The following is a 14,288-nucleotide window of genomic DNA, read 5'->3' as shown; positions in this document are numbered from 1 at the left end:
CATGCATTGTTTATTAAAACTTATATTTGTTGATGATAATCAAAGAGACTGAATCAAAGGATAAATAGATTACGATAATATATATATTTTCTAATTAACTTGCAGTACATTTAAATATTTGTATTGGAGTGTTATATAGGTATCATTTTCGTAAAAACATATGGAGCATGCATAAAAAATATTAAAACAACTTATGTACCAATCTAATTGATTTACCGACATCTTTAATCAATTTCTGGAGTTTGATGCAGAACAAATCTGAGCAGTAAGGACCCCAGTGCCAGAAGGATACTGATAAAGCTAGCACACCTGCAATGTTTACTGCTGCTCTCTAAATTCTTCAAATTTCTTTAAACTCCTGCAATAAAGCTCTCACCTACTCATGTTGATTTCCATAAACTTTTTTCTTGTTTTTATATCAATCTTCTTCCTTGGAAACAGAATGAACGTCCTTAAATGTTTGTTAATTAATGTAGCCCAATTCAACTAGAATTTCTAGTAGTTTCGTTTGTAGAACAGATTTTCATGTCCACACTTAAAAAATTCCGAAGAACCTAACAAGCATGTTGATGAAAATAAACATAATGTAGTAATAATCTGTTCAAGTTTAGTAAAGATGATGTGAAATTTACTCTTGTGCCTTCGAAAAGAAAATAATAACCCAAAGCTTGTGAAGTAGAGGGGAAGGATTTTCCTAATATAACTAGTTCAAAGCATAAGATGCAGGTAGGTTCTCGAGAAACTAGACAAGTTCGATAATTAATTGTGAAGACACTAGTGGTTGAGAAGGAAAAAAAGTTGAAAGAAATCCCGTTCGAAGCAAGAAAATATTGCTGGGTTCTATATAGAATCCATGAGCATAGTAAGGCTTCTGGTACGGGGTTATACAAAATTCTCACCCTTTTCTATAGCTATTAGATTTAGAACGTGTTTGACGTTTAAAAATTATTTTTGAGATTAAAATAATCCACAAATAAAAAAAATTAATTTTTAATAAAAAAATATATTTTTTTTTAAAACATAGATTTAACAGCGTTTCCAACCTATTTTTTAATTTTTTAAAACAAAATGAGTATTCTTCTTAGAACGATTTAAAACCCAATATGAAAGAAGAGCTCAGGTAGGCCTTTTCTTGTAGCCCATATTGCATAGGATATAAGGTTGGAAAACCTGGGTAAATAGGAAATGTGGACTAGTTTGAGCTATTTTTTTTTTTAAAAAAAAAAGAAAAGAAAAATGTGGACTCGTTTACGGGCAGGGTCTTAAGTTCTGTCTACACATTGTTCAATTCATCTCTTTCTAAGCTTCCATGATAAAATAATCAATCCATACTTTCAAGCGATGTTACTAGAGATTCCATTTTGGAAGAAAGATGAAGGGACCGGGAGAATATATGACCATAATATTTATTATGGAGACAACAAGCTATATGGTCTGAAATGTTTGAAAATATATTAATAAGTTATTTTTCAGTTTATTTTTTATAATATAATTAAATACTGAAAATTATTTTTCAATTTATTTTTCATTACACTACCAAATATCCAAAAATAATTTACTTTTCTAGAATTCACTTTTTTTTAAAAAAAACTATTTTCCAGCAATCAAACAGAATCTAAATCATGATTTTAGATTCATCCATTAAGATGTTGTTTTCACTAAATCACCTGTTAATTTCTTTATACTGTTTTTTTTACAACTTTAATCCTAAAAAAAATATAACTTAGAGCCCGTTTGGTTATGCAGCCGCGACTGTATTTTAATTAAAACGCAGTTTGCAACTGTTTGGTTAAAGAAAAAAGTAATATATTGTTCATGGGTCTCACTTGTTTTTTTGCGTTGGAAACGCAGTTAAAGAAAAGCAAGGATTCCTTGCTATTCTTGGACTGTTTATGTTAATTGCACTGTTCAATAAACAGTGAAAGAGAATTGTATTGTTCACGTGAACAGTGTAATAACCTTTTTTTTTAAAAAAAAAACTAGTTTAGAATGAATTTATACCTGATAATATTTTATCTAATATTTTTACACACTAAAAAAATTATGAAAACTATAGTTCTTGTCGGATGTATTTCATACGTAATGGAATTGTAGATGGTTTCATGAAATAATAAAAAATATTTTATATAAAGTATAATTTATTTCATGATGTAAGAGAAATAGTTAAATCCACAATATTTAAATTAAAAATCATCAATATTAATATATATATATATATATTTAAATTATTTTATAACCTTAATTTTAAAAGCATTATTAACCAAACACATTAAACTACCTTCTTCAACCTCAATTTCAACCACAGTTTTAACCAAACACTTATTTTTTCAAACCAACATCAACTAAAAATACTTTTTATAAAATAATTCTTTTCAAACTACAACCACAACAATTAACCCAATTCAGCAGTTATTTATTATCTGGAATCTCTACAAATAAATTACATGGGCAGATTTTCCGTGTCAAATCTCGTTGTTCTTTACTTTCTCATCCATTTACTTCCCACTAATAAATGATATATTTCTTTTCTCTAAGATTAATTGTATTTACCTTCAACTTAGGCCCGCAGGTTTCTGCTTTCCTTCCAGTTACCACACCTCTAATAATGATGAAATATGATCTTCCTACATGTCTATATATATCTTTTCTGTACATTTTATCATTGATTAGAATCTTTGTCATGTATTAACAATTTTCCCGACTAAAGACAGGCTGGAAGACCGTGCAAGAAATTGCTTCTCCCCCTGCCATGATAAAAAATCAGGATGATTTATCACACTTTGCATCATGACAGTGCTTTAACATGAACAAGAGAGGCCAGAGTACTTCCCAGATGATAATTATGAATGACCTACACACCCCCTTATGGGTTAATTATAGTGGGGCACGTTTGAACCAGTTGATAGAGAGTGTTTTTAATGCCGTGTTCGTGTTTTTAAAAACATAAAAAAAATTTATTTTTTAAAATGTTTTGACATTAACATGTTAAAAATAAAATTTTAAAAATAAAAAATATTTTATTTTAATATATTTTATGACCAAATCTGTTTGATAAAAGCTAAAATTAAGGATAAAAATGCATTTGAAAGTGTAATAATAATTATTTTATAAAAATTTTTATTTTAAATTTTTTTTATAATCAACATTAAAGGAATTTAATTTAAAATCAAAAAATAAAATTTTTTATTTTATTTAAAAAAAAAAAACTAACGAAAACGTCCTGGAAACGTGCTTTCCTGTCTAGCTTGAGCACTAGCCAGTGGAAAGTTGAAAAGACATGAAATGGGCCCCTTTGACAATTCGATTACGTGATAAAATGCTTAAGCTTCGTGTGATCTCAACTCTTATTAGACTCATTGGAATTCGGGATAAATATAAGTGAAACATTATCTCAACAGAGATACGATCATGACCGCCCAATACTGACATTGCAAAATATTATTGGCCCCCTCATAGGATTTGCACGATCTTTAATATTATCTAGATTACTTATATATCAGGGGTGATTTTTTTTTCTGTTAGGTTTTTATATAAAAAAATAACTAAACTAATTTTTTTTAAAAAAACCAAAATTAGGTTAAATCGATTAGTTTCGGTTTGGTTTGGTTTTTAGAATAAAAACTAGTTCAAACCGGTTTAGCTTAGTTTTTTTCCAGTTTTTTTCGGTTTGGGTTCGGTTTAGTTCGGTTTTTTCAGTTTTAGCCTTATAAAACCGAAACCGAACCAGTCATTTTTTTTCAAAATTTTAATCGGTTTAACCGGTTTTTTTTCACGATTCGGTTTTTTCAATTTTTTTATTTTTTTCTCACTCCTATTACATATTACATTTTTAAAGTGAGGACCTTCTCAATAATTTTCTGAATAGGTAGTTAAATGTTTAATCATCATTTTGTATCTCAAAGTTTAGATTGGTAAGTGATATATTAAACATAGTTTTATATTAATTATAATACATTTAAACTTGAAACTCTAATTATAATATACACTTTTAAATGCATTTATTTTAAAATTAAAACTTACATAAATCCATTACCATTTTATTTTTTAATTAAAAAAATGTTAAGATTTAAATTTATGGCTATTTCATCTACTTATCTCTAATATTAAATAAAAAATATATCAATTTAAAAAATTAAATTATTAAATTTAGTTTTCTTTGTTGCTATTCATTCACTGACATAACATATATGTGTTGGTGTTTTCTTGCTGACTAATTATAATTTGAAACTTATATAAAATTATTTTTTATTAAAAAATAATATAAAATTATTTCATGATTGTTTAATTCCTTGAATTGAAATCATTTTGTTATACATGGTTCAAGTTTTAATAAGTAAGAAATTTGGAGTTCAAACAATACTATTCTTACCTTTTCTTCTAAATAAAAATCACTATATAATGAAGTCATTGTGGAATTTTGAATCACAAAGTACAAGTATTACTTAAAAGACTGACAAATATAAATTTAAATCATGCATATATATTAATTTATTGTAGTAGTGAAATAAGTGGAAGAGAAGTGTAAATTATGTGATATACTAGGAAATGGATGCACACATGTTTATATTTGATAAATCACCTAGCTTCTACTAATCAATTCCAAAAAAGAGTTTCAAATTATGATCTATGTGGTTCTATAAATCAGCTGTGGATTTACCCAAATATTTGATGACGTGGATAAAATTGTAGGGATTTTTATGAATTAATGAAATATGACTAAGCCTAAAAAGAGACCTAGAATATTGCAAAGGGTGGTATTTTCAATTCAACGTGTTCGAATTATGATAGGAGATTTTACATGTTAAATTTCAAACCTGGTTATAACTAGATAAGTTTCTTAAAACTTTTAAATTAGATCTTAAAAGTGTGTTTAGGCTAATTTTTTTTTCTCTTTATATTTTGAATTCCCTAGTGTATTTAAGATTTTTATTGTTTTTTCTTTATTTATTTTTTAATTTTGCTAGTTTGATTAGTTCAATTTTTATATTTGTTTAAGTTATGAATTACTCGATGAGAAATTATTTAATAATAAAATTTTGATTTTTTTTCCATGAATACCTTATTTTACAGTACTCTATATAGTGTTCTTCATTTACGACAAATTAACTATGAGGATTCTAGCAAGAGAGGGTAAACAGGTAATGGACCATGGATGAATATTTAAATATCTTACAGTGCTCCAGCTTATGGTCCATAGAAATCTCCTTTGATTTTCAAAGTTCAGTTGGCAATCAATGGAATCTGCGCTCTTTAAGATTCTGGCAAACAAGTCTCATTTCTTGTTCCAATAAGTTGAATCTCTCTATCTGTTATGCCGCAAATTAGAATATCATGCGCTCTTCTTCTTCTTTCAGCAATAATACAAACCTAATGTTTCTTTTCAACAACATATATATATATATATATATATATATATATATATATATATATATTCCCACTACGTTTTCCTATGAGTAATTTCGGTCATTGAACCATAATTTAGGCCTATGCACTGGTTTCATGGTGGGATATCCTTTTTCTAGTTTGTTTTTGGCTTTTGATCTCCTGTTCTTTGCTGGGTAGGAATTTTCAATTTTTCTTGTTAATTTCTACTGCTAGATCGGAGGTCTATGTGTATCCTGTTAAAAATCTTAACTTTTAATTAAATCAAATTTTTAACTATAGTTTATAATAAACTTCTGATTTAGTTATAACTAAATATATTTATAATTTTTCTACAAGTGAAGATTTTTAAAAATAATTAAAATTAATTTGTAAAATATATATCAAACAAAACATTAAATTTCTTTCATTGCCCTTCCTAATATCTTTTATTTGTTTGGATAAATTATTTCAGTTAGAAATTGGTCGTTAATTATTTAGATCATAGAATTGATCATATCTGTACCAGTAGCTCAAAACGAATATATATTTGGACCACAAAACATTGTCTGAAGACGGAGAACTAGCTAGAAGCTAGCTTTAACGATGGACCACACAAACACCACACGATAATTTTGTATCACTAGCTGAAAAAAAGGATGAGACACAACATGAAACAAGTTATTGTCTGCTTGTATTTGATTAAAAAAATAAAAAAACATGGGTGTACGTATTTTAATTTCTTGTAAGATGTTGGAAAAGTAGGATTGGATTCCTAAGTTAACTTTACAGAAAAATTATGCCAACATTGTTTGCTTAGATGCCTTTTGGTTCGATATAAGTAGTGAAACAGCTTTCCTAAAAGTACAGAACCTTTTAATTTGTTTGTTTCACTGTAAAAAAATTAAAAATAAAATCATCGATGAAAAATATTATATTGAAATTTACTGCCACCAACCATGATAAAATTAAAAAAATATACATCAGTATTTCCATCGGTATTTTTTACATGTCAAATAATCAATGAAAATCTTGTTGATGATTTTAAAATAAAATTAAACCCAATAACCCTTTCAAACACAACCTCGTCAAATCTTTCTCCCATTCTTTGAATTTTCAATCGAAAATCTCTTTCCTTTCTTTTTCTTCCTAAAATCTCCATCCAACCCCATAAATTCGGCCATCACAATCATTCGACGCTAGCGCAACACCTTTCTTAAGGCCTAAGCTTTTTTTTCTTGGTTCATTTTCTTGTCAGACTTCACTTTGTCAAGTAAGAAAACCTATCAATTTATTTTATAAACCATTATGTTTAAAGTTAATCTACTAAAATTTATTTGTAATATGTTTATATATTTAAGTGTTTTACTTGTTGTATAAGTCAAAATTTAGTGTATTAATATAAAATTTATATTTTAGAGTTTGTTAGAGGCTTGGGTACAATGGATTTAATTTGTCATTTGAAGAAATTGAAAGTGATTTTGTAACTTAGATTTGTTAGAATTGAAGAAATGATGATTAATTTAATGGGTATTAATTATTCTCCAATTATTGATTTAAACATAGTGATAGATTATTGTTCACTCTTTTGAATTAAATTAAATGATATGTAAGTTGTTTGTTGTTACAAGATGGAAAAATCGAAGACGAAGTTAAGCTTACGAGAATCCTTTAGCTTAAGAGCATTACGACCATTGCTCGTATGGACATTGTTGTTGATTGCAAACATGTTTTTGTTTTTGTTTAGGAACTATGCATTGAATCTATTAAAACATCTTTAGCTTTCCCTCTTCAAATCTATTAAATTTGCTTGAGAATATGTTTTTCATGAGGCACTTTGAAGTAAAGCATCTAGGACTTGCTAGCTTAAATGATTGTAGAAATTTCAAAATTAAATAAATTAATTAATAAGAATCGACTAATTTTATGATATGTTCTTTGTGGTTTTAGTGCGCGGTATTAATACTAAATTTTCAATTCCTATGTTTATAATAAAATAAAATAACAGTTCACGCCATTAATTTTAAAATAGTATATATTCATCTATGTAAAGCTTAATAATTTTAAAATAATATATATTCATATATCTAAATTTCTTGGATAGAATATTTTGATATTGTTTGTGAGGTATAGATTTGACTTACAGATCATATTGTTAAATTAATTGAGATCAAATAGAGAAAGGAGGCTAGAATTCTGAATAATCTGTATATTATGAATGCTTAGTCTTAACCTAAATACAAATAGAGTATATATAGGTCAAACTGAAAGTACTATTCTATCCTTAATAAATAAGACCACATAAATATTATTTAACATCTCCCCTCAAACTCACGATGCGGCAGCTACAAGCATCAAGAGTTTGCCAACCAGAAAACGAAAACGAGAGATGGAATGCGCCTTAGTAAAGAAATCTGCAATCTGCAAGGAAGAAGGAACAAAAGGCAAAGCAATGGTGCCATGTTTGAGATGATGACGAGTAAGATGACAATCGATCTCAATGTGCTTAGTGCGCTCATGAAAAACCGAGTTATGAGCAATCTGAATAGAACTCTGGTTGTCACAATACATAGGAGTAGGATGAGAAAAGGAAATTCCCATATCAGCAAGTAACCAACGTAACCAAACAATCTCTTTGGTAGTAGATGCCATGGCACGATATTCTGCTTCGGTGGATGATTGAGAAACAATAGATTGTTTCTTGCTCTTCCAAGAAATAAGAGAATCACCTAAAAAGATACAGAACCCGGTAACAGACTTGCGATCTGTGGGATCACTACCATGATCAGCATCAGAGTATGCACGCAACTCCAAGGAAGAGGTGGATGAAAGTAAAAGACTCTGAAAAACTGTACCCCGAAGATATCGCAAAATACGAAGAACAGCTGCCCAGTGAACAGTAGTAGGAGAAGCAACAAACTGACTAACAACATGAACAGCATATGCAATATCTGGACGAGTAATGGTGAGATATACCAAACTCCCAACAATAGTGCGGTATAAAGTAGGATCTGTCAAAGGTAAACCATCAGAAGAAGAGTACCTTGCGTTAACCTCAATAGGAGTATCTACAGTTTTGTTATCAGTAAGTCTAGCCCGCTCAAGAATATCTGCAACATATTTCGACTGAGAAAGAAGGTAACCTCTAGGTGAGTATGCTACCTCAATACCCAGGAAATATCGAAGATAACCCAAATCCTTCATTTCAAATCGTCTAGCCAACTCTGTCTTCAAAACTGAAATACCATCAATATCATCACCAGTAATAATCATGTCATCAACATATAAAGACAGAATGATACGACCTGCATCAGTGCACTTAATAAAAAGAGCAGAATCATGACTGCTAGAAACAAAGCCAAGAGACGTGATCACAATAGAGAATTTCTCAAACCAAGCACGAGGTGCTTGTTTGAGACCATATAATGCTTTCTTAAGCTTACAAACATATCCAGAGTCATGTGAAATACCAGGAGGGGGTGCCATATAAACTTCTTCTTGAAGATCTCCATTCAAGAATGCATTTTTAACATCAAGCTGAGAAATATGCCACTGACGAACCGAAGCTACAGCAATAAGAGTGCGGATAGTAGTCATTTTTGCAACCGGGGCAAATGTCTCCTCATAGTCCATACCATACTGTTGAGAGTATCCTTTTGCAACCAGCCTAGCTTTGTATCGCTCAATAGACCCATCAGAATTAGTCTTGATCTTATACACCCAACGACAACCAACAACACTCTTACCAGGAGGTAGAGGAACCAGATCCCAAGTATCTGTCTTATGCAAAGCAGAAAGTTCCTCATCCATAGCTTGCTGCCAAAGCGGATCAAGAATTGCCTCTTTATAGGAAGAGGGCTCAAAGAGACAATGAATAGAAGCTAAAAAGGAAGTAAATGATGAAGAATAACAAGAATAAGCAAAATCTGGTAGTTTTGTGGACTTACGAATGCGGATGGACTGACGTGGAGGTGGATCAACAATCTCAGATGAAGCTTGAGGGGCTGTAGATGAGAATGGAGCTTCAGATGTGCTAGAGAGTAAAGTACCAGTACCTGCAGAGTTATGAGTACAAATTGATCGAACATAGGGAGAGGTATCATTACCAGAATCCTCAGAAAAAGGATCTATATGAATAAGATCAGATTTTGTCAGGCTATGAGTAGTGGATGGAATAGAAAAGAAAGGTATATGCTCAAGGAAGACAACATGACGAGACACATAAAGTTTCTGAGTTATTGGATCAAAACAACGATACCCCTTTTTACCTTCACCATAACCTAGAAAGACACAAATAGCGGATCGAGAGGATAACTTACTGCGTTCTACATGAGGACGAAGAACGAAACAAGTACAACCAAAAACTCTAAATGAGGAATAATCAGGGACATGCCCATATAACTTTTCAAAAGGAGATAGACCCAAACTATGAGAAGATGGAATTGTATTAATCAAACTTACAGCAGTAAGAACAGCTTCTCCCCAAAACTCACTAGGAACAAAGGCAGACAACAAGAGAGAACGAGCAGTTTCAACAATGTGCCTATGTTTTCTTTCAGCTACACCATTTTGTTCAGGAGTATCTGTACATGAAGTTTGGTGGATGGTTCCATCTAAGGCAAGCATTTGACAAAATTTATTAGAGGTGTATTCCCCACCCAAATCACATCTAAAGCATTTGATCACAGCAGAATGTTGAGTTTTGATAAGAGCTCGAAAAGCTGCATATATGTCAAAGAATTCAGAACGATGTTTCATTAAATAAACCCAACAATAACGAGTATGATCATCAATAAAAGAGACATAATATCGAGACCCTCCTTTTGTGGAAACAGGAGAAGGTCCCCATACATCAGAATGAATCAAATCAAATGGTGAAGATGAAACAGAAATACTTCGATTAAAAGGTAAAGCAGAAAATTTTGCCAATTTACATCCACTACAATCAGAAATGTCACAAGTTTTCAAATTTCCTAAAGCTCCTGTGGATGCCAAAAATCTCAAACGAGAAGATGAAACATGACCTAGACGGGAATGCCATAAATAAAAACTAGAAGATGAAAGACTCAAACGAAAAGAAGACAAATCAGCAGTAGCAGCAGCAGCGGTAGCAGCAGCAACTGGCACTTTTAACTCATCCAAAATATATAGTCCATTCTCCCTACGGCCTGTCCCAATCAGCTTCTGAGACTGCAGATCCTGTACACAACAAAAAGAACCAGAAAACATGACTAAATAATCACCAGAATCACATATTTGACCAACAGACGCAAGATTCAATTTGAGTTTTGGAATAAGATAAACATTAGGGAGAGACAAGTGAGGTGTGACAACAGAACCAACACCTGCTAAGGGCATGGGAGTGCCATCAGCAGTCATAACAGGAATGGAGGACAAAGGGGACACTGAGGTAAAAGATGAGGAATCTGGAGACATATGATGGGAAGCACCAGAATCCAAGACCCATTCAGAGTGTGACATACCTGAGGAATTATGAGGCAACTGACCTATGGAAGAAGAGGACATTGCTTGTGGCTGCAAGGAGAGAAACTTCTGAAATTGCTCAGCCAAAGTATTAGGATCGGTAATAGAGCCTGGGGAAGCTAATGCTGCAGTATTGTGGTGTGGTGGTTTATAACCCTGAGGTGGTCGATGAGCATTAGATTGTGACTGACTGCTAGACTTCCAAGCTTGATTCTGCTGTCTCAACTTAGGACACTGAGCCTTCCAATGACCTTTCTGCTTACAGAAACTGCACTCATCAAAGCCAACCCTTGTGTAAGGCTTGTTCTGATGATTAGAGAATGGCTTAGAAGGTACTGCTAGTACAGAAGGATTTGAAGCAGAAAGAATTCCCTTTTCAGAATAAGACTGAAGACGTATTTCTTCAGCCAATAACTCACTGACAACAGAGTCAACAGAAGGCAGTGGAGTACGATGCAGAATTGAACCTCTAAGTCCTTCGAAGTCACTGCGAAGCGCTGTTAAAAACTGTACCAATCGTTGCTGCTCTCTACGCTCAATATAGGCACCACATGCCTTTAATTCTGCTGATTCTGTAAGAGCCAATTGATCCCAAAGATCTGTCATAGCAGAATAAAACTCTTGAATACTCATATTCTTCTGATGAAGAGCTCGTATGTCATTCTCTAATTGGTACTGTTTTGCAAAATTTGATTGCGTGAATAACCTTTGCAGATGATCCCAAACCTCTTTTGCTGTCTCATACTTCGCCAACTGTGTACCTATCGAATGCTCAACAGAATTGTTGATCCAAGTAATGATCTTTGCATTATTTGCTTCCCATGTATCTATCAAAACAACATCCCCCTCCTCAATATTCTTAGGTATTATATAAGTTCCACTAACATACCCCCACATCTTTTTACCCTTAAGAAAATTTCGCATTACATAGCTCCAATACGAATAGTTCTTCCCATCCAACCTCACACTCACAGACTGAAGTGAATCATCTCTTTCAGTAGCCATAATTAACAATCACAGAGAACCAGAATGCAAAAGCAGCGGAAAACAAAATACCAAATTGCAGAAACTGAACAGAGATTGCAGAAACTAAACAAATATCTTCTCAAAATTAAATGATTACTCCAAAACACAAAACCAATTTGCAGAAACTGAACGCAAATACCAAATTGCAAAAGCTGAAGGGTAGACGAAATACCAAAATAATTGCAGAAACTGACGAAATACCAAATTTTGCAGAAGCGGAAGACAAAATATCACTCCAAAAAATTTGCTTGGGATTAAGCCTCGTTTCATAAAACCAGCTCTGATACCATGTTAAATTAATTGAGATCAAATAGAGAAAGGAGGCTAGAATTCTGAATAATCTGTATATTATGAATGCTTAGTCTTAACCTAAATACAAATAGAGTATATATAGGTCAAACTGAAAGTACTATTCTATCCTTAATAAATAAGACCACATAAATATTATTTAACACATATAATATGTATTTTTTCTGTAGATCATTTTGTTTAGTCAATCATGCAATTATATCTAATCAAATAAGTAACGTAGCATGCGTTCTAGGCATATAAATAAAAATTATATGCAAACTTGAATCCTAACATGCATACCATGATATATAAAGATAATTATATAATTTGAATACAATCATATTATAGCTATAATACTTACTTGTTTAAGAAACTTAAAGCCAATGTAAACTAGAAATTTGTTATTATCAATTTAGATCATTTGTTTTTAAAACTTTATTATTTATATTTTGGTGCAAAACTCTTTCTCATTATTCCAACAACTATACTTTTAAAGCATAAGCATGTAATTCCTTTAAAAGTTACGAATCAAATAAAGAATGAACTCAATATACGAGGGACAAAAACAAAAAAAGGCAAATAAAATTGAAAAAAAAAAGAAAAAGGTTGAAGACTTGAGAGCTAATGTAAAATGTTTAAAACACCTCTTCTTCAACCCTTTTTTATAATAACTTTTAAAACCAAAATTGATGCAAAAATGTTCTGGTAATTACGAAAACTAATTTTCATTGTTTTGTCTTAATTACCTTCATAAAAATTTTAAAATGTGGCATTTAGTTTGCCTTAACAAAACTTTTTTCCTTTAGAAAACTATTCGAGAGAAGAAAAAGAGGACGACTATTCAGACTGTTTATTCATGAGATAGATATAGAAATGGATTGATAAAAAATAATTTTTAATAGATCAAGGAAATATTTTATAGTAAACTCAAATTTAATTATAAAATAAGTTAGCTAAAAAACTCAAACTCAAACTCAAGATTTAAGAACTAAAATCTAAGACTTAGGACTTATGACCCATGCTCGCGTTTGTGCTTGATCTCGAGCTGAGCTAAATTGAATGGGACAATGGTTCTTTGACAAAATACAAGACAATCTTGTATTATTTTTCTTTTTATGTAGGATAAAAAGATTTTCATTTCACAGCAAATAAGTCAATTAATGGTTCTTTGATATTAATTTTTTCTTCATATTTATTTGTTTGAATTTTGTTGATGTTTTATGTTAAAAAATTTATATAGGATAATAATTTTCAAAAGAAAACTTAACACTACAAGTAAATGGAACTCATTTTAAATTTGACCTAAAAAATGCCACCCATCAGCCATGGTTTTATTTTTAAAAAAATTTCTATGGTAATATACACCAATGGCTTTGAAAGTATAAAACAGAACAAGAAGGTACGAACATCTAAATTGAAAAGCTCCATTATTCAAATTGCACCATTATTTTCGACCGAATTCAATGGTTCATATTTGTTTTGAGTTGCGTTTATCCTTTTTGTGTTATTTGGTTTTTAATTTTGATCTTTATTTTTTATTGTGTATTTTTTATTCTTTTCTCCATTTATTTTATTTTTCAATTTAGTCATTGAATAATTTCTTTCAATTATTTTTATGCATTGTTTAGTCCTTATTGTTTTAATTTTAATTTTTTAAAAGTTTACTTTTTTTATGATTTGAAAATTTTCTTTGTGGTTTTTTCATGTTTGTCTTTTACAGGATAATCTTAATCTCATAACTTGGTCTATTAGTTTTGATGATGTACCTGGTTTAAGTTCAATTTTTTTTAGGGTCTTTTTAAATTTTTTATTTATTTTCATCACTTAACATTAAATTATTAGGCTTTGAACTTCTTGATTTGTTTTTTTTTTCTTTATTTTGTTGGATTATCTCTACTTCATATCTCAAATCACAAGTTATTAAATATTATTTAAAAATAAATACATGTGTCAGGGTATAATGGGTTATCTTTGATATTAAGTTATTAATTCTTAAACTTTATAATTTTTTTTCGCTTTTATTTCTACAGGTTTTTCAGTCATATACCAGGAGAAATGGTTTAGTAAATTTAACATGATTTCTCTCATATTATTATCATTTGAATATCATTTTATTGTGTTGAAAA

Source organism: Populus nigra, chromosome 15 (genome assembly GCF_951802175.1).
Source record: "Populus nigra chromosome 15, ddPopNigr1.1, whole genome shotgun sequence".
Classification (NCBI taxonomy): Eukaryota; Viridiplantae; Streptophyta; class Magnoliopsida; order Malpighiales; family Salicaceae; genus Populus; species Populus nigra.
Note: the sequence above shows the minus strand (reverse complement) of the source record.